The sequence below is a fragment of the Lissotriton vulgaris genome, chromosome 6 (genome assembly GCF_964263255.1).
Source record: "Lissotriton vulgaris chromosome 6, aLisVul1.2, whole genome shotgun sequence".
Classification (NCBI taxonomy): Eukaryota; Metazoa; Chordata; class Amphibia; order Caudata; family Salamandridae; genus Lissotriton; species Lissotriton vulgaris.
Genome location: NC_141694.1, coordinates 502,134,653 through 502,158,989, shown reverse-complemented (window position 1 = coordinate 502,158,989; position 24,337 = coordinate 502,134,653). Strand labels below are relative to the sequence as shown.

Sequence of the window (24,337 nt, the reverse complement as noted above, 5' to 3'; positions counted from 1 at the left end):
AAAAATGGAGACTCTGTACCCAGGACCTTAGCGGTGACATAAGGACCTTGCTGGTCAACACAGAGCTCGACTGGATCCCTCCCTTGCCCCTGGCAGTCCTATGCAAAATCGGGGGCATTCTCACCATCGGACAGTTGATATTGGTTCTGTCGGGGGCGGTCAAATGTGTTCAATCTCCCTGATCTGTCATTGTTGGTGTCGTTTGTGTGCCCTCGTCCTTGTCCTCTGTTTCTCTGACCACCTGCCACATCCCTGGGGTCCCTATTTCTATTCATCTCTAGCAGAACCGGACACTCGGATTTCCAGTGGCCGAATCCTTTGCAGAAGGCACATTGGTCATTGCTAATGTCTCTACGTCCGGTGTGTGGTGTTGGGGAGTGATCTTTAGGAGGTAGATTTCTGGGGTGGTCGATTGGTAGTTCCCCCTTTGGGGTTCCCGTCCTACCGCTATACCTTGTATCTGGGCTATCATTACCCTTTCCTTTAAATCTTTCTTCTTTTTCTCGGACGCCCTATCATTCTCATTCTTTTGGTGCTCGTAATACTGAGCCATCTGAAGGATAGCTGCGGGTTTGGAGGCCCCCCAACTACTCTCACTCGTCTGCAGTTTTTAGGAGACCTCTTGTGTTAGGCCCTTTACATAATTTTGTACAAACAGGTGCTGTCCGGTTGCGGTGGTCATGTCTTGGCCACTGTAGTCGGAGAACACTGTCTCGAATCGGGAGAAGTATTCTGACACATCTTCCTGGGGTTTCTGTCGACAGGCCGTGACTATCGACCAGTCTACCTTTCTTTCTGGGATCAGTGTCTTCAACTTCTGGACTAGTTTGTCTGGGAGTTCCAGTATGTCCTTTACTGGTTTCCTTCCTGGCTCTCGCTGTCTATCTAGTTTACCGAGTTGGTCCCAGGTATGCCCAAACAGATCCGTGTGGTCAGCCTTCCGGATTTGCTTCCACACGTCAGCTGGCAGGCATAACCCGAAGAACAAGTCAATGTCCGCTAAAGTCATTATCGTCGAACCCAAGGCTGTGCCTAATTCGGTATAGAATGCTGTCGGGTTCTTTCTCAAATCGGGCAGAGTTTGCTTAAAGGTTAGGATATCTTGTCGGTCCCATGGTTGGTAAACCCAATTGTACACAACCCTCCCTTTTGCATCTGCATGATTAATATCATCGCTTGTTCCCTGGCCACGTGGCGGGATCCAGTAAGGAGCCGCCTCTCTGATGGGCATCATAGTATTGGCTACTTCTATTGAGGTTGTTTCAGGGACTGTAACCTTGGCTTCTGGTTTTTGTTCCGTGAGGTGGCGGAGGACCTCAAGCATCTGCATGAAGAGCTCTGTCGCCTCACATTCAGTCCCATCTCCAACGTCAATCTTCCTATACAGCGTTGTCAGTTTAGCGGGGCCCTTACTTTGATACCTATCTTCATATGCGTTCAGGGTGTGGTAGCTGAATCGTAAAACGAAATGCCGTCTGTGGCTGTCGGCATGTGAGTTATATACGCTCATTGTGTAATCCTCGCTCTCCCTTCGTTCTACTAATGTCTTTGCTATTTTGTCGATCCCATCCCGCTCATCTTTGCTCAACCTATTTGGTCTGGCTGGTGGTTGTTTGCTAGCCTCAGGGTCGTCTGACGATGTTGTTAATGTGGCTGGTGCGGAGGCCGTGAGGGCCGGAGCACTAGCGCTAAGGTCGCTCTCGTTTGCACTTAGGGCCAGCGGGTGTTGTTGGCAGGGGGCATACGGAGGGGGCATGTAGATGATTGGGGGACCTAGCAGTAACTCATCGCTCGCCCGTTGTTTGGAGGGCAATTCAGGGTAGAGCGCAGAGGGGGTCCTAACAGGACATTGACCTGTCGACCCTAATTCTTGGTTTTGTGCGGCTTCCTTTCTTTCTTTTATTTCTTCTTCTAGTTGCTTAGCGGCTAGGTGGGCTGCCCTTCGTAATTCTTTCCCTATTTTTGCTTCTTCTCTTTTCTTTCGTTGTTCCGTTTCTTTGCGCCACATGCCGATACTGTCGAACATAGTGGGTGTAGTCTTATTTTTCTGGAGCGCTATTTCTAATGCTTTTAGTTTATGATCATCAAAGGAACCTATCAGTGGCCACTGACTTTCAGGGTTCTTCTTTGTATATTTATGCCATAACTTAGTATAAGCTATAGCGACTAGTCCATGCTTAGTGAACATGTCCTTATTAGGTGTGCCCTCCAGTGGAGCCGGGTAGTTCACCTCTAATAGGCGGTCCGGGCTGAACAGGCTACCAACCAGTGGGGAGAAGATAGGCATGACGGGTTACAACGGGGACAAAGGTCTGCACTACCTATCTTATCACGGCGGGCAAAGACTAGACAGAATATTTCTATTCTCCGTTGTTTGCCGGCGGTGAATACCTCAAAAGAACCAATACCGAACAATCAGTGCTCGGTTCAATCAAACAATCAGTGGGGAGAATAAGTGGGTACGAAAAGTTTGCGTTACCCACTCTTTCTCTACCTGCAAAGAGAGACCTTGTTCTTCCCTGTTTGCAGACAAAGAATCTCCAGACAAAACAGTGGGGGAGGAAGATAGGCACGACGGATTACAATGGGGACAAAAGTCTGCGTTACCTATCCTTCACTGCTTGCAAAGAGAGAGCCTGTTGTTTTCTCCGTTTGCAGACGGTGAATCTCCAGAGGGTTCAACAAAGCGTAATACTAGTATTATCCAAACAAAACAATCATTTTCTCAGTTTGTCGTGTCTACACGACCTTACCCGGACCGCATGGACGGTTTCCTGTCTTCTGAATCCAGCGCCCGATCGTCCTCTCTTCTTCGTGATGTTCGTGGCACTCCTGATGGTTCCCAGTCAGGACCGTAGATCACTCGAGAGAGGTCTGTTCGGAACTAGTGAAGGTCGGATGATCGGCTGTCAGACGAGGGTCTATCGGACACGAGCTCTCCCGATCGTTGCAGTCGTTCACTCTGTCGTCTGGACCTCTCCCACTGGATCCACGTGTCGCTGATGGGCCCCACGCTTTGGGACGCCAATTGTAAAATAAGGGTAGGGCTAAGACCTTCTCAAGATTTGCCCGGCGCTAACCCCCTTTGTACCATTCAAATTACCAAGCAATGAGGCAGGCGCCGGAGACCAGAAGGCAGGAAACAGAAGTTTTATTCCGACGGAGCAGAACACATCAGATCGGACAACAAGGTATCGTCTCGAGGTGCTCTAACAGCCTCTCAGAGGCCTGGCCTCTTATACACTGGTTTATGGCATGTGACCTTTCTTTATTACAATCAGAACATTGTGAAGTAAGGAAAGAAACAACCCCGTAATCCTCGTGTCAATCCCACCCCCATATACTTCCACAATAGAGGTCCTCAACCTGCTGATAAGAGGAGGGGGTCATCACGCAGCTGAGTATTCCGTCGAGTCTTAGGATGTGTGCGCCTGATCATATCCCAGGGGGTGGGGAGGCCTTGGTCAATAGAGGGTCCTTTGAAGAAGAGCGACTTCATACACTAAGGGGCAGTAAATGGTATCTCCCGGCTTAGGCGATGGCCTCGGACCTGTGTGGACAGCTGGACACGGGAAGGGGTCATCAAAGGAGTGGTATTCATGCCGCGTGGACAATCGAGCGCGGAGGGAAGGTTTATCAACAGAGGGGCATTCATGGGAGGAGAGGAGATGCTGGTCAGGCGCAGGCGTGACTCCCAAGGACAGGGTCATGCAGAAGGGTTATGCTCATGAGAGGGAGGGAGGGGGAGCCAGGGTGCGCGGAGGATGCTTGCTGGGTCAGAGGGGCGCGCTGGCGATTGATCGCGGACAGGGAGACCATGATACCTAAAATGGCTGTCGTGCACGTCGTACGTGGGTGACAAGCTGGCGCAGATGATGTTTAGCTCGCAAACTAAAATTCCACATAGCGAGCGCAAGTCCCGGTCAAGACTCATCCACCCGGAAGTGTTGTACGTGCGACTAAGAAACGGCTCCTCAGCGGTCCTGCAGCTGCCCCCAGATGGCGCACAAGCGCCCCCCCCAGTGCAGCCCTCCTGTAGTCCCGCAGCAACCCCGACAACGGGCCTCCCCAGGCAGGAGAGCGAAAAGAGACTTTGCCCCACCGACAGGTTACCGTTCACAGCCAAGCAGTTCAACAGGGACAGTCTGTCCAGCAACACCTCTGCGAATTCTCATTTGGGACTCCATCTATGTTCACGGCACAACTGACTACAAGGAACTGTTAGAACCCACCACAGACCATCAGCGGCATCAGTAAAGTGGAAGCCAGGCAAGACAGCACGACATGTCATTGTTAGCGAACTGACGGTATGCATCGGATGTCTCCAAACCCAGCGGTCGTGTCCTAACCCCACTCAGATTAAACTATGGGTGCATGTCGAAAAGGTTAAGCGGCAAGCAAAGTCACCAGCCCAGGTCTGCTGTCATCCTGCCACCTGACTCTAGAGACTGATGGACCCTGTTGTATTTAGTTAACTGTTTATTTTGTCCCCACAGGTTGGACTAACACGTTCTTTGTTCCTCAATAAAGTTGGGGAGGAATGTAATGTCCTGCAGGACACGTTCTAGTGTTTCGCAGGAAGTTGGACTTCCAGCCACTCCTTTGAGGGCTGGATACACTACACCCACACACCCACACACCCATCCATCACGGGTGTCACGAGTGGCGTCACCCCGCAAATAAAAGGGCCCAGGTCCACGTGCTCGTGGCAAGTTAGTACACTGCCTTGTCTGGTGTCTTTGTTTACTATTTATGTAATGCCGGCCTGAGGCCCAACACCACAGCAGGCACCATATTGGAGCCATGCAGCTAATAGATCATCAGCTGAGTGTTTGTTCATGCTCATGTTTAATTTTCTACCCATCTGCCTGAAAACATAGGCACCAAGAAGGAGAATAAGAGGAGTGTGGGAGGGGCTCAACAAGCTAAATATACAAACACAAGCTCCCTACAGGATGTAAAATAGTATACCATGCATTTCAATGCAAGCACCCCATAAGCAGCCGATCGATACTCTAAAGATTCAATAACATGAGGCGAAGGGGTACTATTTCTCTGCTGAGGAGCCAAAGTCCACTCTTCGTGTATGTTTAACTATTGGTTCCACTTGCAGACAGCAGCCCTTCCAAGGCAGACCTAAATAGTCTGTCAAAGGAAAAGCACAATTTCACTTGCCAGAACTTTTAGAGAAAAATGGTATAAGTGCAGCTTCTCTGAACTTTCCTTTATCGAGAAACGCCAATGAAAAGCAGTGCGAACAAAAATATTCTTTTTGTTGTAAGTCACTTAACTGCCTATATTTAGATTTTTTTTATCACACTGTATACCACACAAAACGTCAAAGTAAATTAATTCTGTATCTATAGTTATATATCTCTATACCTATATCTATTGCTCTAGTTCTAAGTATGTATATTACCACTGAAAAAAACAAAGGTTAAAGTAACGTTTTAGTTAGGTGAATATGTCACTGATATCGTTACCATTTTTAACTAAAAAAACACAGAAAATCACCAGTTACAGTTAGGAGCGCTAACTATAACTTGCACCTCTGCCACTCACTGCTAATGACCTCCCATATTACATCACTTATGACATGTTCTGTGACATCATTTATGACACCACTGATTATATCTCAAATGACTTCACTGATCACAGCATCCAAACATCTTTTGCACACATTGCTGTATAAACAAGTAATAATATGAAGCAATATTAATGCCATCACAGCTACAACTCCGTTGGGTGTAGCAAGCATGTGTTATGTTCAACTTTTTCCCTATACCATACAATTCATAGGTAGCCTAGTTAAATTAATAATCATCCACAGATATATGGGAAACCCTCATTGCACACAGTGTACAATATGTATACAACTTTTCGGAGAAAGCCAAGTTCTTCAAAGTGTTCAACGCCTGTTCCATAATTAATGCTCTCGGTTTATCTGTATCAAACCCCAGACAGTCACCAAGCCTACATTGAAAAATTAAGTTGAAGTTAGTTAAAAAAGTGAGTACTGTAAACCGTCTTCACTCTATGGAGAGAGTTTACTCTGTACCACACTGTTTGTTGACAGCGACATTGTCTGGTAATTTGAGGCTGCTCACAAAACATAGTATTTAGTATATGGATTATTTTCCCTGATGCAAACTTCTTCTGCACAGCCAAAAATCTTGTGTGGAACAGGCTAAACTTTAGTCGTCAAATGGGTTAATCTTCAATTAAAAGATGTATAATGTGTTCGAAGCCTTTACACAGCTATTATTTATTAGACCGACATGTGTTTTGTAAATGCATCCATTAGCTGGACACAGGCTGTACAAAATTAGGCAAAGTACTATGGTAGTTACCCGCTACTATGTAAACTGTAAAACAAACTAACACACTCATTGGATGATGTCATGTCATCAGTGATGTCATCAGAGATACCATCAGTGATGTTATAAATGATGTCATAGAACTCGTCATGAGTGATGTGAGCAGACTTTTGATCTGTTTCCCTGCCCACACCGACGCGGGCAGGGAAACAGATCAAGATATTGCTCCTATATGGCCAACTTTGAATAGGTTTGTGTTGATATTGCAAATACATATAAAGATTACTTCCATCATTGTGCACACTTCCATGGCTGCAATAGTTGTATGTATTTCCGATGGTTGAGCAATTTATTCAAAGATGGCTGCCGCAGGTGCACCTGAATACAAGGTGGCTATTTATTGAAAAAAAATACTTTGGGAGGACGGGGGCGGGATGTGGTCTACCAGCTAGGGTGGTCGATCTCAAATCTGGGGAACCGGGATTGAGTCTTGGCAACAACATCAACATCCTGTGATTCTGGGCAAATCACTTAATCTCCCGGTGCCTAACAAAAATGAATGTGTCCTTGTGTAGCACAACTGGTGCTCATGCAAAGTGGTCTGATACCTTTGGGTCAAGTTTGCGCTATGTAAAACTCTGGGGAAAAAAGTGGTTTAATTGCAGAGATAACTTGGCTGGGACAACAGTGGTGGCTGCTATAGAATGGGGGTGACGGGGAAGAGGGGGGATAAAAAAGGTTCACTTACCTTTATTGGTATGCTGCCTCTCTTCTGTCCTCGGTCACTTCCTGTCTTCGAGTCGCTGAAACATACAGGCTCTAAAAATCCCCTAAGCTAATCATGACGCTGCTCTCACCAGGACGACAGCAGCGTTGTGATTGGTCTGAGGGCTGTGTTTTGGTGCTCAGACAGGGACTGGGAGCCTGTGCATGTTCTTCACCCGGCCTTTCAATACAGCCGGGTGGAGGACATGCTAAGTGCGCATGATGGTTTGGCCGGGCCAGGCCAAGATTGCCAGCTAAACTGGCATGCGCACTTAGAAAGTGTACCAACCACTCCTCCCCGTGCCCTGGACCGATTTTTCCCTGCCCGCACCTACAACGAGCAGACCGAGCCAGTGCGGAAAAATAAACTGATAATAACATGCTATTTTATTTTTCCTTTTTTGCGCTGCTCAGAAGCACAGTAATCACTGTATGCTAAATGTGCAAGAAGTTATGGGAGATTCTGAACTGTGGGTGTCGAAGCAAGGATGTAATAAAGGGTTCCCTCACTCTTTGTTACAGAATCCAAATATGTAATTACTTCGTTAAACTGTTTCCTCAAACAAGTTTTACTTTCACAGAATTGTGTTAAATAACATTTAAATGTAAAGCTTTCAAAAAATAATATCCTTGAAATTTTATTTTGTATTTTCTAGTATGTCAGTGCAAGGATTGTCCTTTGAAACACCCTTATAAATACATCTATGTATGCTACATTGTAAATGATCACCATTGTTTATTTCTGAGAGATTGTTGCGAGTCAAAACCAAAAACCATTAGTGTGGCTTCTAGAGTTAGTGACTTGGAAATGCCTCAAAGTTAAGGTTTTCCATCATATAAATCTACAAGTGAGTTATCTAATTTAGAATAGTCGCAGATCTGACTTGAATCGGTCTGACTGTTTTTTAGATAGAGGCAAATAAGGTTGGGCAATGGGATGTTATATATTCCACAGAGATGATTTGTTCTTAAGTGAGGAAAAAGTAACCGTTATCTTGGCTGTGTTTGAAACAGATGTATGTCTCCTACCCAAGTTCCTCTGAATTCTGCAGCAGTAGTGGCAAAAGATTGCATCACCTTACTGTCTGCATCCTGTGATGCTCCTGTAGAGTTTTATTGTTTTAACATCTTTGCGAAAAAAAGGATGAAACAATATTGTATATATTGCAGATGTTCTGTATGTGTCATGAAATGAGGTCCTCGGAGTCCAGGTCTAGATCTTATAGTGTTCAGTTCAGTTCAAAAGCTTTATTCGATCATTCAAAAAACAATCATAAAAGCACATAAAATATTACATACATATCCAGAGAATAAAATTGTTAAAACGTTTTAAAAAGTGAGAGATTCAGTACAATCACAACAAGGGGAGGAATAACGATAGGCATAGCAGCAATATATACAGGAAGGAGTATATTCACAGTTAGGTTATAAATTCCATACTTTTCCTGGCGGACACGGACTTCAGGATAAAAGTAGCAGTAAAAAAACAGACATCCGATACATCAAGTGCAAATAAAAACCTCATAGCAGTTTTAACAGTAGACACAGAGTATTTCTTAAAAAGGGGTTTAAGATAAGCAATACGGAGATTCAAATACAGGGGGCAGAGAAGCAAAAAGTGCACAGTGCTCTGTTTGGAAGTTCTGTCACATGGACAGGGAATGACGTATGCTTTTTCATCAGGGGGAAAGCCACCAGGTTATGAACAATGCCTAATCTCAATCTTGTGAGGACATACTGGTGAGAATGCTTGGTGACCACTTTTAGGTACTTTGAAAAGCCATAGCCTGCCAAGTTATTAGAATGGTAAAATATATGTGTTGTAAACTGGCGACTTGCTTCGCTACGCAATTTTGCTTTGACCCCCAGATAGACATGTTTGAGCTCCTGTTTAGATATATTAATGGCGCTTACTGGGTCCACAAAAACATCCAGATCAAACACGTCTCTATATGAAGCCAAAACATATTTAAGCCATGGGATCTGATTACATTTATCCAGGCGGAGGCAGTCATTAATTATTCTCCTGGTAAAGCCTGTTTCGTCCTTAGCCCAGATAGACCTCCATGCCATTAAGGGCCTCAATCCTGTTAAATCAGTCAAATATTCCAACCCTACCTCTTGATGAACCAACTCATTCGAGGCCGAAGTTTGGAGGCAAAGAAGCCTCTTTAAAAAGTCATTTTCGGCTACCTGCAGATCCCCATGATGACAATGTCCCCAGACGCCCGAACCATAGAGTGCCACTGAGGCACATCTATGTCGGTAAACATTTAACATATCTGGTGTACGCTGACTTCCTAATTTAGAAGCAAATCTAAAGACCCCTGAGGCCCCCTTGCCCATCTTAGCCTTAAAATTAAGTATCTCTGGTGCCCAAGTACCACTGCTACTGAAGGTAATTCCTAAGTAGCATAATTTATCCACCACTTCAATTTTTGATCTTTAAACTGGAATGATCTCAACTTTTTCACCTTATTTCCACATGCCATAATAAAAGTTTTAGAATTATTAATTTTTAATTTCCTCCCCTTTATAAATTCGAAAAAACTGTTCATTAGCCTCTGCAGACCTACTGGTGTTCTAGATAATAGAACGGTGTCGTCTGCGTAAAGCAGTACCGTAATCCCTTGGCCCTCAACTAACGGTGCATCAGCGTTGACCATTTTCAGCTCGGAGTCCATAGCATTTATAAAAAGGGAAAAAAGCAACAGGGCTAAAACACAGCATTGCCTAATCCCTGATTTGACCTTGATCTTATTGGTACATTCCCCCATTTGGCCGAAACGAATCTGGGCCGACAGCTTATTGTATAATCTGGCCAGGAAATAGATAATTGCAGCAGGGGCGCCCAAGTCAAGTAATGTGGACCATAGAAGGGCATGACCCACAAGATCAAATGCGCTGGTAAGATCCGCGAAGCAGAGGAATAAAGAGCCCTGCTTGGCTCTGGTGTATTTACCAATGATTAAATCTAAATTAATACACTGCTCAATTGTACCAAGGCCCTTGCGGAACCCGAATTGGGAATCCGCAAGGATACCATTATACTTTGCCCACTCTTCCAGACGCAGGAGGAGCTCCCTGCTCATTATTTTTAGGGATGAATCGAGAAGGGAGATAGGGCTGTAGTTCTTAGCTTCACCTCTATCTCCCTTCTTATAGATTGGTAAGATTATGGACTCACCCCATGTGGATGGAGTTCTTTCCTTGACTGACGCGTTAAAGACCTGTGTCAGAAGGGGGCTCCATAACAATAGGTCTGTTTGTACAGGTCAACCGGGACCCCGTCTGGTCCTGGGGCCTTCCCTCCCTTACTATTCCGGATAGCGTAATCTACCTCTAGCATTGTAATGTTGAGGGGTAACTTTGGGCCAATAGCTACATCACCGGAACATATAGAATACTCACCGCCCGGGTCAAAGATTCCGGTGAAGTACAAAACCCAGCTTTCCTCGCTAACCTGGGCAGATAATGCAGGGAATTTCTCTTTATGGTGGAAAGGACTATTAACAGTACTCCAAAAAAGCTTACTGTCCCGCAGCTCTGCCGCTTTTAAGAGATTGTCCCACGCCTCCTCCCTTAACTCCTGCTTTCTACATTTCAGATGGTGATTATAAGTTGCCCTAAGATGTTTAACTACTTCCCTGTCCCTAGGGCGGTTAGAGAGAGCTTTCTTTAACTCTTGTAGGGACTTCGTGCAAGCCCTGTCAAACCAGCCTACGGTAGCCCTCTTATTATTAGCATTGGTAATGGTTAAAGTCCTTTTAATGATATCATTGAGTTTCTCTAATTCAGCAACAGTACATGATGCAACTGCATCATCGTCTAAGCAACGTTGCAGCTCTTGGAAACTAGCTACCACGATTTTACGCAGCAATTTGTCTGAGTTATCACCACACCATTTGATCCTGATGCCATTCTGTCTGCAGGGTATTATTTCAGCAACAGTCCCACGGTTAACTGGTGCCTTCATCCCCCAAATTAAAGTAAACATAGTAATGGCATTATGGTCACTAAGGCCTAGATCAACTATTACCGGTGTGGCACAAAGGGGGCTAATTTTGTCGGATACGCTCCACAGGATCCGGATGATGAATATAAGGCCCACCTCCAAATGTCACAAACACTCTGATTAATGTCAACAGAGGATTTGAGCCATTAGGTGAGGGGTAAATGCAAAATAATAAACAGGGAAGGGAAGGAAGGGGTCAGCTGGGAAAGGGAAGTACCTGAAACGACAGAACATACAGGGATAAGATCACCGTTCATCCAGCACTGTTAATATCTAACTTACTACCCCAATAAACTAGATACCTGTGTAGAAATGCAGGACTTGGTAAAAGGTGTTCTCTGATGCCCCCTCTGATCATATGTGCTTGAGCCCTATAAGGAATATACATAGATTACGACCAATCTCATATCTAATACCGAAACAAATGAACCAGACAAGACACCTCCTTCATACCTGAGTAAGAGCTTAAGTTATTTGAAATAAGGAGTTCCTGATGTGGTTTTCCAACATAAAGATTAACTGAACGTAGGGGGGAAACGTATGGAAGCAGCTGTGTCGAATTACAGACTACGGTAATGCGTGGGAAGCAAAAACCACAGCACTCCGCTCTGCTTGGTAATAGAACACAATGTCTCCCAATGATTCACAGGCACGATAAATAATAAAGTTCCACAAACAATAGCAGAAGGCTGTTAAACAGTATTATGAATGGCTAATGCCGTAAAAGCACAACCTCCTCAAGACTTGACAATACGCTTTCACAGCAACACGCAGTTGCGACCGCCACCGTGCTCCGCAAGCGTTTCCATACTCTTTTGATCCAACCTTAACAAGCGCTTGTACTGGATACACGGAGCTGCGACCGCCACCGTGCACCACCTACTCAAGGTAGTAAGGAATATAGTTTGTCGACAGTAATACAGTTGAAGTGCAAGAAGACACGGCGGCGTGTGGTGCCCTTCACCACTACGCTCCGCTCTTCATTCCAAATAAAATAAACCCTTAGATCAATCTTTGCCAACAGTTTACAAAACGGCAGTGAGTAGTGCGAAACCAACACGCTCCGCTAAATGGAAATCCAAACAAATGCAAGGCGCAGCAGTTCCTTCACTGCGCGCTCCGTGACACGGCAACGCGTGGGAGCCCCCACAGCGCTCCGCTCAATGGCGGTCAAAGAAGGGCGGGGGACCGCTCCTACCTGATGCGGAAAGTTCACCACGGCAGCGTCCCTGACGATGAAACGATACAGCCAAGAAGAACCTCCTTCCTCCTGCTCGAGTCCAGGACACAGAATAACACGCAACAGGAAGCGTGTCACAAAGTCTGAAATAGCCTCAGCCGAGGCTTCTGGGTAATGTAGTCTTTTCATGCCCGACTTCAGATAACAGTCGTATCTTCCACCAAACACTGTAATGCAGGCGCTTAGTCGGGCCCTGACAAATTTTGGCTGAGACCAACAAATAATCAATAACAGAAGCTGAATTCCTCCCTACGAAGGTCGGAACTATATTGCCCTCACTGTCGTCTGCTGGCTGGTGGATTAACAGGTCTAGTTTGAGCATGAGTGTATTGAGGGAGTCACCATATGTAGTGTGAACAAAATGAACCCGGTCCTCCCCATTTGCCCCATCAAAACCACATGCATTTGTAAATTAATAGGGGCATGTACGAATATTGAAATCCCCTCCCCATATGATGTCAAATGGGGTATGAATAGCCCTTCCAATTTTCATAACAGCAGTCTCCAGATCATTAACAACACTGAAGCTAGAGGAATCAAACACATTGTTATAGTGGTTAATTAGCAAAATATCTTGACCCCCATATTGCTCCAGCCATATAACTTGTGAGTGGAATCCGATGGTGGTATGAGATCTTACTCGACCGGGAAATTAACAGACAGTAAAATCACCAACCCGCCTTTTGCCCTGCCCATGGTAGATTCTTGCGCTAACCGTCAAAATGTATCTCGACCGTGGACCACGTCTCTTGAAGGCAGAGTATGTCATAATTAGTAACAGGCTCGCTCCAACCAAGAGTCTCTTCCTTTTGTCACCAGCCGGCGATATTCCAACTCGCTAGTTTATATCCGCTTCCACAAAGGACATCCTCCATGACCAGGGGTTCTTTTGGGGGTACTGATTTTACTGGCAAGTGCTCCCTAGAGTCAGTAGTGGTGTGGACCAATGGGTGATTTATACCCGGTTGAACTACAACCGCTGGCAGATGCTCCACAGAATTAGTAGGGGTAGGGGCCGATAGATGAATTATACCCGGGGGAACTACAGCGGCTGGCAAGCACTCCACAGGGTAATTTCCTTGAGGCTCTACACTTCCAACCAGTATTTCTTTGCTCATATCAAGAGTTCCCCCCATTGGTGATAACTGGGCAGCAGGGGGTAGTCCTTCTACTGCATTGAGACAACTAAACCGGTTATAGTCACAGTAGGGAGTATTCATAGGCATAGGGACTGGTCTTGCTTCAAATCTTCTATTTCTTCCCCTCCGCTCAACCCTTATCCAGTCATCCCTTCCTCTACCATAGGCTATACGATTAGGTGTAAAAAAGAAGGACAGTGGTAGGGTCTGGATAGTAGAGTCAAATGAACTGTTGAACCCAGCACAGATATGGGAGACAGTTCTGGGGTCTCTAAAATTGACTGTTATACAATCCCCATTTATCGTCTTAACTGTCTTACCCAACCAGGGCACCCTTCTTATCATGATGATTTCATTATGTAAATGGGCCGGCAGGGGTCTGTTCCAGTTTAGCCACCTGACTACCTTGCTTTTTAGCGAACTAAAAATGTCTTCTTCCCCCTCTTCCAAAGCGGGAGCGCCCGCCAGGACCACCATAAACCGATTTGCTTCGGGTGGAAAGTCTGGTAAGCGTGATCTGTTACCTCTACACTCTTTTGCTGATACTGGCGGTCCCAGATGACAGTCATCAGTTTTCCCCTGGACACTACTACCCCCTGGCAAGGGAGTAGGTGTCTGCTTTGGTGGTACCTGGTTCACAGGGTTAGAGCCTGGTAGACCAGGGGGTCTACAGTTATGGATAGGCGCCCCTCCGTCTACTAAGGTGGGAAACCCCCCGGTTTGGGATACAGGGATTAAGGCTACACTCGGCTTGTTGGTCATACTTGAATTCGCTAATAGGGCAGATGTAACCTTCTCAATATTAGACAATCTGAGTTCAATTTGCTCCATTTTAGCTTCTAGGGGGAATAAAATAGATTTAAATAACGCACCCAAGCTTTCAATTGACAGGGCATTACTGGAATGTATAACTGGAGGGGGCGTAGTTAGAACAACTGACCCATTTGTAAAAGCTTTTTGCCCCCCGTTGGTGTGGATGGGGATTTACTAACATGTTGTAACTTTGCTAATTTTACCTTACTTCCATCTTTCTTATTATAAGCCCTCTTTCTTTTAGGGATAGCCCCTTCTTTGAACCCCTGGGACAAGATATTATTAGTGTTAACCCCAGGGTCAGGTGGTGTAGTTGCATGATTATCTAGAATTTGATTAATTTCAGGCAAGATTTCATTGACTAAAATATCCAAGTCCTGCATAACATGCTCATCCCCTTCGGGAATAATGTCTTGGCCAGCCGCACTGGGCACTGTAAAAACAGTATCCAGATTCCTCTCTAGTGATTTGGCGTTAGCAATAGTTCCCAGGGAAGATCTTTTATTTGCTGAAATTTCCTGTGACAGACGTTTTTCCAAAACAGATATTTCAGTATCAATTAGGGAGTTGGCTCTGATTAAAAAAAATTCCATACCTCCCACTGTTGACCCTCCAGCTGTCGAAGACTTACTCCTCATTTCGCGACCAGCCATGGTTTACAGAGTTAGTAGGTGAAGTCTGAAGACCAAATCAAGAGGGAGGGCCCGGTCCGGTCTCGACTGGTCAAGAATGGGCAAAAACGGGCCCGCCCTTGGCCTGGACTTCGCCCGGCGCCCGCCCGCGTCGCTAAGTAGAGGGAGGAGGGGGCTGGAAGAGGCACCAGGTGCGCGTGGTCTCAAAGCGCTAGTAACTCTGGTCCTCGCAGTCCCGCTCCCCCTCAGCAACCCAAACTCCAATCAGCAGTGTGTCCTGGGGAAGAACGAACACAGGGCAAGAAACGGCAGCAGTCACCACTGAAGCAAAGGTGAGGGCTTCAGAATAGTCCGAGCAGCAGAACAATCCCTTGAGCACGAACGGCGCCCGCGAAGCGGGGGCTGTGAGGTGTGATTTAATAGTCTGCAGGGAGGAGGGGGCGGGAAGAGGCAGGGAGGAGGGGGAGGGAAGAGGCACCAGGTGCGCGTGGTCTCAAAGCGCTAGAAACTCTGGTCCTCGCAGTCCCGCTCCCCCTCAGCAACCCAAACTCCAATCAGCAGTGTGTCCTGGGGAAGAACGAACACAGGGCAAGAAACGGCATCAGTTCCCACTGAAGCAAAGGTGAGGGCTTCAGAATAATCAGAGCAGCAGAACAATCCCTTGAGCACGAACGGCACGAACGGCACCATTCTTATAGTGAATGTCTGCCTGCCACTAAAACAGCATTAACCATCCTGTCAATGCTCACAAAACACACAGAGGCTCATTACGATGTCGGGCAGAAAGTCTCTGCCCAACACCGACTCAGAATCGGGACCGACTGACTCACGGACACCGGTTCCGCCTCTCCGGTTACGATACGACCGAACACTGTTCGGTCGGATTCCCATTGCTCCTTATGGGAGTTTGTGTTCCGCCCGACAACCGGCCATAACACAGGCTATTATGGGGAAACAGGGTGTGTGTGTAAAACCCTGTACCCTGTTGCCGGCACCCCATTGTGCCTGCCTCCCACTGCATGGTTTTAAAGGGGGGGGTCCCTTAGGTACCCCCTCTGCCCCCAACCAGAGCGCAAAGGATGGAGGGGGCCCTGCTGGGGACCCCAAAGTCACTTTCTGACAGCCTTTTTGTGTGGGAAAGGCCGGCACAGAAAGGCTGTTGGAAACCAACCTTGTAATCATGATGACGGAAACGCTGTCCATGGGGATGTACGATGTGGTTGGAAGTTCGGGCTGGACTGTTCCCATGAGGCACAGGGTCAAGGCTGATTTGCATATAACCATTGTCTGACCTAGGGTGGTGTGGAGTGCAAAAAAACGATGGATTTAGGCCCAGATATTTGTACTGGGGTGCATGTAAGACATTGTTCTGCACTCTGTCCATCAACTGTGTTTTTTGCAATTTTCACCCTGAGTGGGCTGGGTATGCTCAGACGTGAGTCCCAGGCTCTCCACATCACTGGAGTCAAGCTATCCAGGCTGAAGAAGGCTGATAGCCAGAAACCGGTCCTTGGATGCTTGATTCCAGTCTAGGAAAGACATGGCTTGGTAGTTCGGGCTGTACTGTTCCCATGTGGCACAGGGTCAAGGCTGATTTGCATATAGCCATTGTCTGACCTAGGGTGGTGTGGAGTGCAAAAAATCGATGGATTTAGGCCCAGATCTTTGTACTGGGGTGAATGTAAGACATTGTTCTGCATTCTGTCCATCAACTGTGTTTTTTGCAATTTTCACCCCGAGTGGGCTGGGTATGCTCAGACGTGAGTCCCAGGCTCTCCACATCACTGGAGTCAAGCTATCCAGGCTGAAGAAGGCTGATAGCCAGAAACCGGTCCTTGGATGCTTGATTCCGGTCTAGGAAATACATGGCTTGGTAGTTCGGGCTGGACTGTTCCCATGAGGCACAGGGTCAAGGCTGAGGTCCTTGGATGCTTGATTCCGGTCTAGGAAAGACATGGCTTGGTAGTTCGGGCTGGACTGTTCTCATGAGGCACAGGGTCAAGGCTGATTTGCATATAGCCATGTCTGAACTGGGGTGGTGTGGAGTGCAAAAAAACGATGGATTTAGGCCCAGATCTTTGTACTGGGGTGAATGTAAGACATTGTTCTGCATTCTGTCCATCAACTGTGTTTTTTGCACAACCGACACGGATACTCCGAGAGCCGATCAGAACTGATTCAGAATGACCGCACGGTTCACATCCTGACCGTGAAAATCGTAATCGGTCTGTCGAGATGTAAACTGACCAAGTCGGTCGGAAGTGCTCCAACAATTTCGAGGAAATTCCAATTGTCGGAAAGAGGCTTTCTGCCGGACATCGTAATCTGCCCCATAATGTGGTTTTATAATTTATGCCTAATTGAAGCCTAACATACAGGGACTTCCTAATTTCCTGCATACAAAATTATGTCTAGTTTAGAGTGTCCAACTTGCTTATTGTATCATTTTGCCTATTTAGGATTTTGTACCAGCATTCGGGGAAAGCAGCGTCATGCGATCGACTGGGACTTAGCTGCAATTTCAGGCTGACTGCAATAGAGCAGCAGCGAGATAAACTAAGCAGATTGTCCCTGTCAGAGGTTTAACCTTCAGACATATGGCCTGATTTAGAGTTGAGCAGAAGGGTACTGCGCCACAAACATGGCCGATATCCTAGACACCTTATTACAAGTGCCAAAGGCCATAATGCACTTCATATAAGCTGTACAGTTTATCAACTTCATTTGTAATGAAGTAACTTGTCTGCCAAACTCTAGAACAGGCCTTTGTTCTGCATTTGCTGGGAAATAATCTTCTGGTTATTCCTGCAGCCCCTAGCGCCTCAGGACAGTAGTCTGTACACCAGATTTTTCTCCAACCAAGTCTCCTGCAGGGTCTAGTCATCTTAAGCCAGCTGGACCCTCTTGTAGACAGACGTCCTTCTATCGGTTGTGTCCCTGAAGCATGTAAATAGGAGACCAGTTAATTGGCCCTGGGAGAGTAATTCCAGCACCTGGGTGCCAGCAGGATTCAGTGATCCTTGAGTCCTCGTTTCCTTGTGTGTGTTATTTCCATAGCATGAATCAGACGTCCGGATTCTTTGAGCAGGACTGTCTACTTCAGATCTAGTCTCCCGGGTGCCCAAATTTTCAGAGAACGTGGTGATGGAGGTGTCTGAGTTATCCTGTGCACTAAAAAGTGATTGGAGGAATTTTAATGCTTAACCCAAATAATTGTCTGCAGGCCCCCACAGCCTTTTTCAGTACAGTCTGAATGTAAAAATACCCAGGAGCGGAGGGCGTGGCTTGGACGGCAGGAGGAATGGCCGCCTAGACCGAGTGCTCCGCGGAAAGGGAGTGCAAGCTCCGTGACTCTAGTGTTTCCGACGGCGCGATCCGGCTACAATCGTAGGTACCTGCACCGGAACCTTCACTGCGCCTATCGATGCCCTGAGAGCTGACTGTGAGTGCTGTTTGGGGGCTTTACTGTCCTTAAGACTTTCGCGTGTCCCTCGCTCCGGGCTCAGCCCAAAATGGCGGCGCCTAGTCACGGCCGGTGTGCCTGACCCACACGAGCACCGACAGTGCGCTGTATGCCATCGGTCTGACACAGCCGGCGGTAAGGACTCCACTGCCCTGATAACCCGCCCTAAATGCCCATTTACCGTCAGGAGAAAGTAGCAGGAAGGCAATGCGGACTTCAACCGGCTCGTAATGCCTGACCCTAAAATGGCGGCAACATTGCTCTCGATCTCCACGCAATCCCTACACTCCGGCTCTCAGAGAGCTTCTTGAGACGCCTCGAGATTATCCACTGCCATCCTGAGCCCTGACCTCCCTCCAAGTGAAGGGATGTGCAACCCCAGCCTGCCTCATCACCAACATCTGTGTACAGCCTGCACCTGAGCCACTGTGCCCACGTGGTGTGCCTAAATCAACCTCATTACCGCATGGCTGCATTCTACCACCCATAGTGGCGTTTCTCACCCTGGAGAGAGAACATCGCACCTCACCAACTACGCAGTGATCATCCTTTGCGTCTACACGCTAATCTATGTACTTCCTGTCTGTCTGCAAGCAACAACCGGTGCCACTCATGCCTTGGACCCTGCCCCATCGCCCCAGGCACTCCCAGTCGCATAAGCAGCCCTGCAGCCGACTCTCTTGTCACGAGAGAGCTCACCCTTATCAGCCAGCGGTGTCCTTCTACAACGCCTACGATCTGACTGCTTCAGGACAAACGCGAGCACAATCCTGACGCGGCCAGCAATTCTGCAACCCTCTCATATCGCAAAGGTGCTCATCCGTGCCATCCAGGAGAGTTCTCCGCCAACACTATATAGGGTCAGACAGACTCACTGTGAGCGAGCACACTCACCAGGCAATAATGGCGTACAGAGAGGACAGGAATAATCCTAAAAAGGTGAAACCAGACTCTCTCTTGGACTCACCCATCAGAGGAAAAGCCGATATGGCAGCTAATATGGAAATGATCCTCAGGAAACTGGCAGATCTACATGAACTCTCTAAATCCACCAAATCCAATACCGACTCCATGCAACTTGAACTCACTGCGATCAGAGCTGATATAAATGTAATTAACACAGGCTTGGGCGCGGCAGAACAGCGAATAAGCGACATGGAGGACATCTCAAAACAGTCAGTCTCCAAAATCAAATGCCTAGAAAAGACAACGAACGAGTTGAAACGCCATAACGCGGAGTTGGAGGACAGGAATAGAAGAGGTAACATCAAAATCTTTGGCGTTCCGGAGAATTCAGAAAAAGATGCGGATTCCTGCGTGGCATTCCTTGAATCATGGATCCCCATGGTCACCAAACTGGACTTCCCACACAGCCTTGAATTGGATAGGGCACACAGGATCCCCACATTCGCTACTTAGAGCTCAAATGTTCCCAGACCACTTATTTGCAAACCACTCAGATTCCAACACGTCGAGATGATCCTCAATTCGCAAGAAGAAACCACTCCATCTCATGGGACGGCCATAGAATCATCTTTACTCAAGATTATTCAAGGGACACAGTGGCAATCCGCAAAGGCTTCCTGGAGCTCAGAGAAAAGCTAAAGTCCAAAAGCATTCCTTTCTCCTTTGCAGGTCCAGCGAAATTCAGGATTGTAGTCAACGGCCACCCGAGATTCTTCACGGACCCCAAAATCCTTGCCGATCTTCTGGAAGACCGTCAGGAACAAGAAATGGACCTGGCATCCGGCCTCTCAAACAAGAGGAAGACTTGACCCCACTCGTAGTCTGCACAAAAGTCCATGAGTAATCTGTCAGTCTAATCTCGATTCCACCTTCACTGTTATACTTCCACAAATGTTGTCCTGCGTCGTATTGTTCGTCCTCCAGCGCAACATGCCGATCTATGCTTAATAGCGGACATTTTGTTCCCTTTGCTGGACTCTTCCGTGTGGAAACAGGTACCCACATCGGTACTGTGAGTAGGCCTTGAGCCCTGATATTCTGTTGATCCTTCGTGTATAACGTTGAAAGATTGTTGAAATAGTGCCGATTATATTTGTTCAGCAATGTTCTTTATGGCTCGCCGTTACAGATAGTTATATGTGCTATAGTTATATCCTGTTCGTACTACTGCTCTCCATTCACCGCCCATGTCAATGTTATGGTTAATAAGTCGCTCTTTACACCGCCTGGGCAGTTTGAACTAGTTAGAATTGTGTAAAATTGTAGGCAATAATGCCAACATTACTTTACATTAGCCTAAGGAAGCTTACAGCTACCACATATGTATCCCTGATTTCCGCCTTGCACGGGACTGCCGTCGCACTCCCGAAGTACGTATAGGGGGGAGGGGAGGGAGGGACTGGGGGAGGGGGTGGGGGGAGGGGGGGGTGCAGGGGGGGAGAAAATGGAGCTACAAGAGTTCAAAGTGCCTTATTCTTTCTTTATACTAAGTATTGTTTTGTTCCTATGTTTACCATTTCCACACTTGTCAAATGCATTTCGTTGCAGTCCACTGTACCTTCACGCATAGGCCCTCACGCTAACTGTAAGGAGCATTTGGGGGAGTCACTAGTGGTCTCCCATAGATCAGAGCGCATTCTCACAACGATGCTTCTCACCCAAAATGGCTAAGACAAACTCACTAGCCGACGATCTTACGATTGTCTCTCTTAATGTTAAGGGCCTCAACCACCCGGTAAAAAGGAGGAAAGTTCTTGAGTATATCTCCAAATCCAAGGGGGACATAATTTTGCTCCAAGAAACCAAACTGTCCGAGGATGATCTCCGCTTCTTTAACATCCACTGGGCATCACATATCCTATCTGTAGTAATCCATGTAATTCATGTTCTGCATTCTCTGTTAGAATTGTTATCTTACATTTCCACTGTAACATTCTATGCACTGATGAGCCATTCTCTACTGGGCTCCTGCTGAAGGTGGTTGTTCAAGCTGTCTGTCCCAATAAAGCTACAGACTTCTACTTGGCTTCTTGGGTCCATTTCTACATAAATTTGGCGACGACCGGGATCTTCAACCCAACATCAGAAATCATCAAAAAAAATCGTCTTTTTTTTTTTTTTTCTTTCAAAGGGGGAAGGTGTGTAGTAATCCATGTAATTCATGTTCTGCATTCTCTGTTAGAATTGTTATCTTACATTTCCACTGTAACATTCTATGCACTGATGAGCCATTCTCTACTGGGCTCCTGCTGAAGGTGGTTGTTCAAGCTGTCTGTCCCAATAAAGCTACAGACTTCTACTTGGCTTCTTGGGTCCATTTCTACACTATCCTCACCAGCATCTCACAAGAAGGGAGGGGTTATCACCATCTTAGCGAAAAAAGCTAACCTTACTCTAGTCTCACACTCCCATGACGATGCAGGCAGGCTATCCATTACTAACCTTCTCAGGGAAGACGACCCCTTACATATACTAAATATCTACGGCCCAAACGCAGACGATCCGGAATTCTAGAACTCTGTCACCCGCTCATTAGAACCTATCCCTTCAGATGACTTGTTGATAATGGGGGGCGACTTTAATCTCCCCCATGACCCAATTCTCGATAGACAATCCAAGTGTGCTTTCCACCCCTCCCGCTCACATGAAGCCCTCCTTCGTCTATGTGACAGGTATCACCTGAAAGACTCATGGCGCCTACAACACCCGGACGGTAGGGATTACACATTTTATTCTGCTCCACGCAACTCCTATTCACGTATCGACTTCATATTGATCTCAAGCCCCTTCACGCATCTTATAGAAGAGACCGATATAGCCCCCAAGTTAGTCTCTGATCACACCTGTATCCGCACCAAACTAGCTGGTTCCAGATCGATCCTCCCCTCGAAGAGATGGCGCTTTAATGAGGAGACACTCTCAGACCCCACAAACAAATTACTAATATCGAACGCATTTGAGGAATACCTTTCCCTAAACGACACCCCCGACACCTCACCTAGCACCCTGTGGGATGCGCTGAAAGCCACAATACGCGGGGTCATCATCGCCATTAGGGCCAAGACTAACAAGGCACTTAATAAGGAACTTGAGTCTATGGAACGCCAGATTGACACTCTAGAAGCTCAGCACAAATCCAACCCGCTTGACTCATGTGTTTTAGATATGCTAACCAAGAAAAAATACGAATACAACACCATCACCAGTAAACGGACGGGGGTTTGGATTAATCGCTTTAAGGCCCTGAAACTATGCGAAGGCAACAGGGCCGGGAAACTGTTGGCCTCCTACCTTAAACACAAACAGAAATTGTCTACCATATCGTCCATTTAAAACTCATGCAACGTCACACACACTAAACAGTCAAACATCCTCGACACCTTCAAGACATTCTATGAAGATCTATACAAAAATGACAAGGTATTAGACTAACCCACCTGCAAGGACTACCTCAATTCACTCCGCCTTCCAAAACTTTCCGAAGCTGACAGTGCACAGCTGGGCTCCCAAATCTCTAGTTCAGAATTCAAGGCAGCAATCAAAACCCTGAAGAATAATAAGGCCCCAGGCCCAGACGGCTTCACTGCACCCTTCTATAAGGCCTTTGCAGACCAAATTAACCCTCCGCTCCTTAAGCTTTATAACTCTACTGCAGCCTGTGGCGGAGTTTCCCCTTCAATGAGTGAGGCCACAATTATAGTATTGCCCAAAGAAGGGAAGGACCCACTACTCACTAAAAATTACCGTCCAATATCCCTGATAAATATAGATTGTAAGATATATGCTAAAATACTGGCGACCAGACTAAATACCATCCTTCACAAATTAATTAGCCCCTCGCAGGTTGGCTTCCTAAAAAACCGGATGTCTAACGACAACACTAGATTATTGTGTCATATTCTAGAAAAGGCAAAATCCACTTCTGTACCAATGGTGGCGATAACCTTAGATGCAGAAAAGGCCTTTGACAAGGTCTCGTGGTCTTTTCTACGCCAGTGCATGCACTCATTCAACCTTGGCGACCCATTTATCAAGATGGTGATGGCCCTCTACTCTGCCCCTTCTGCCAGGATAGCTATTAACGGCTCCCTCTTGGATCCCTTCCGTCTGTACCAGGGGACCAGACAGGGTTGCCCCCTATCACCAGCTCTCTTTCTTTTAGCCCTTGAACCACTCCTTACAGATATCAAAAATAACAGGGACATTGAGGGTATCTCCTTTGGGAACTCACGCATCAAATTAGCAGCATATGCGGACGACATCCTGATAGCGACCGAAAACCCTGCCAACTCCATTGCCACGCTAATGTCCTCAATAGATAAATACTCCTCCCTCTCCGGGTACAAATTAAACAGAGATAAGTCCGAAGTAAAACCTCTTAATATCCACACTTCGAGAGAAGTGCTGGGCAATTCGGGCCTATTCTGGCAAACAGGAGTGATTAAATATTTGGGGATCGAGTTCACTGATGAGCTTTTGAGTACCCTTAAACATAACGAGAACAAAACCCTGGACAAAATCAAAAGTCTGTTGGACGGATGGTCACCCCGCTTCATCACCTGGTGGGGCCGTGTTGAAACTATAAAAATGATGATATCCCCCCTGGTTAACTACCTTGTCACGATGCTCCCACTCTTCCTTTCCAATGTATTCCACACCAAATTGGACAAAGTCATCTCGGCATTTCTCTGGCAGGGCAAAAAAGCCAGAATCAGTTTGAAAAAACTACGACTAGAGAAGAAATTAGGAGGGGTCAATCTGGCGGATTACAAAATTTACCAAATCGCCTTCTTAGCGAAACAAGGGTCACATTGGATATCCTCCCAATCTGACTATACCACAGTGTGGCTCGCTGTGGAAAAGTCTATTCTTGAGGGTCTTAACCCCTGCGCCCTACTCACCGCCAAACTCTGTCCCAGCCTAGGTCCGGGGCCCATCTTCAAAAATACTAAATTGGCTCTGCTAAAGGTCAGTAAATGCCTCCCGC

General features: G+C 46.7%; 1 protein-coding gene across 1 annotated transcript in view; it reads left to right on the top strand.

The window, feature by feature from the left end:
* LOC147707493 (CD109 antigen-like) overlaps nucleotides 1-24,337 on the top strand; it is an 899,009-nt gene that overhangs the window by 200,282 nt on the left and 674,390 nt on the right. The window lies entirely within an intron of this gene.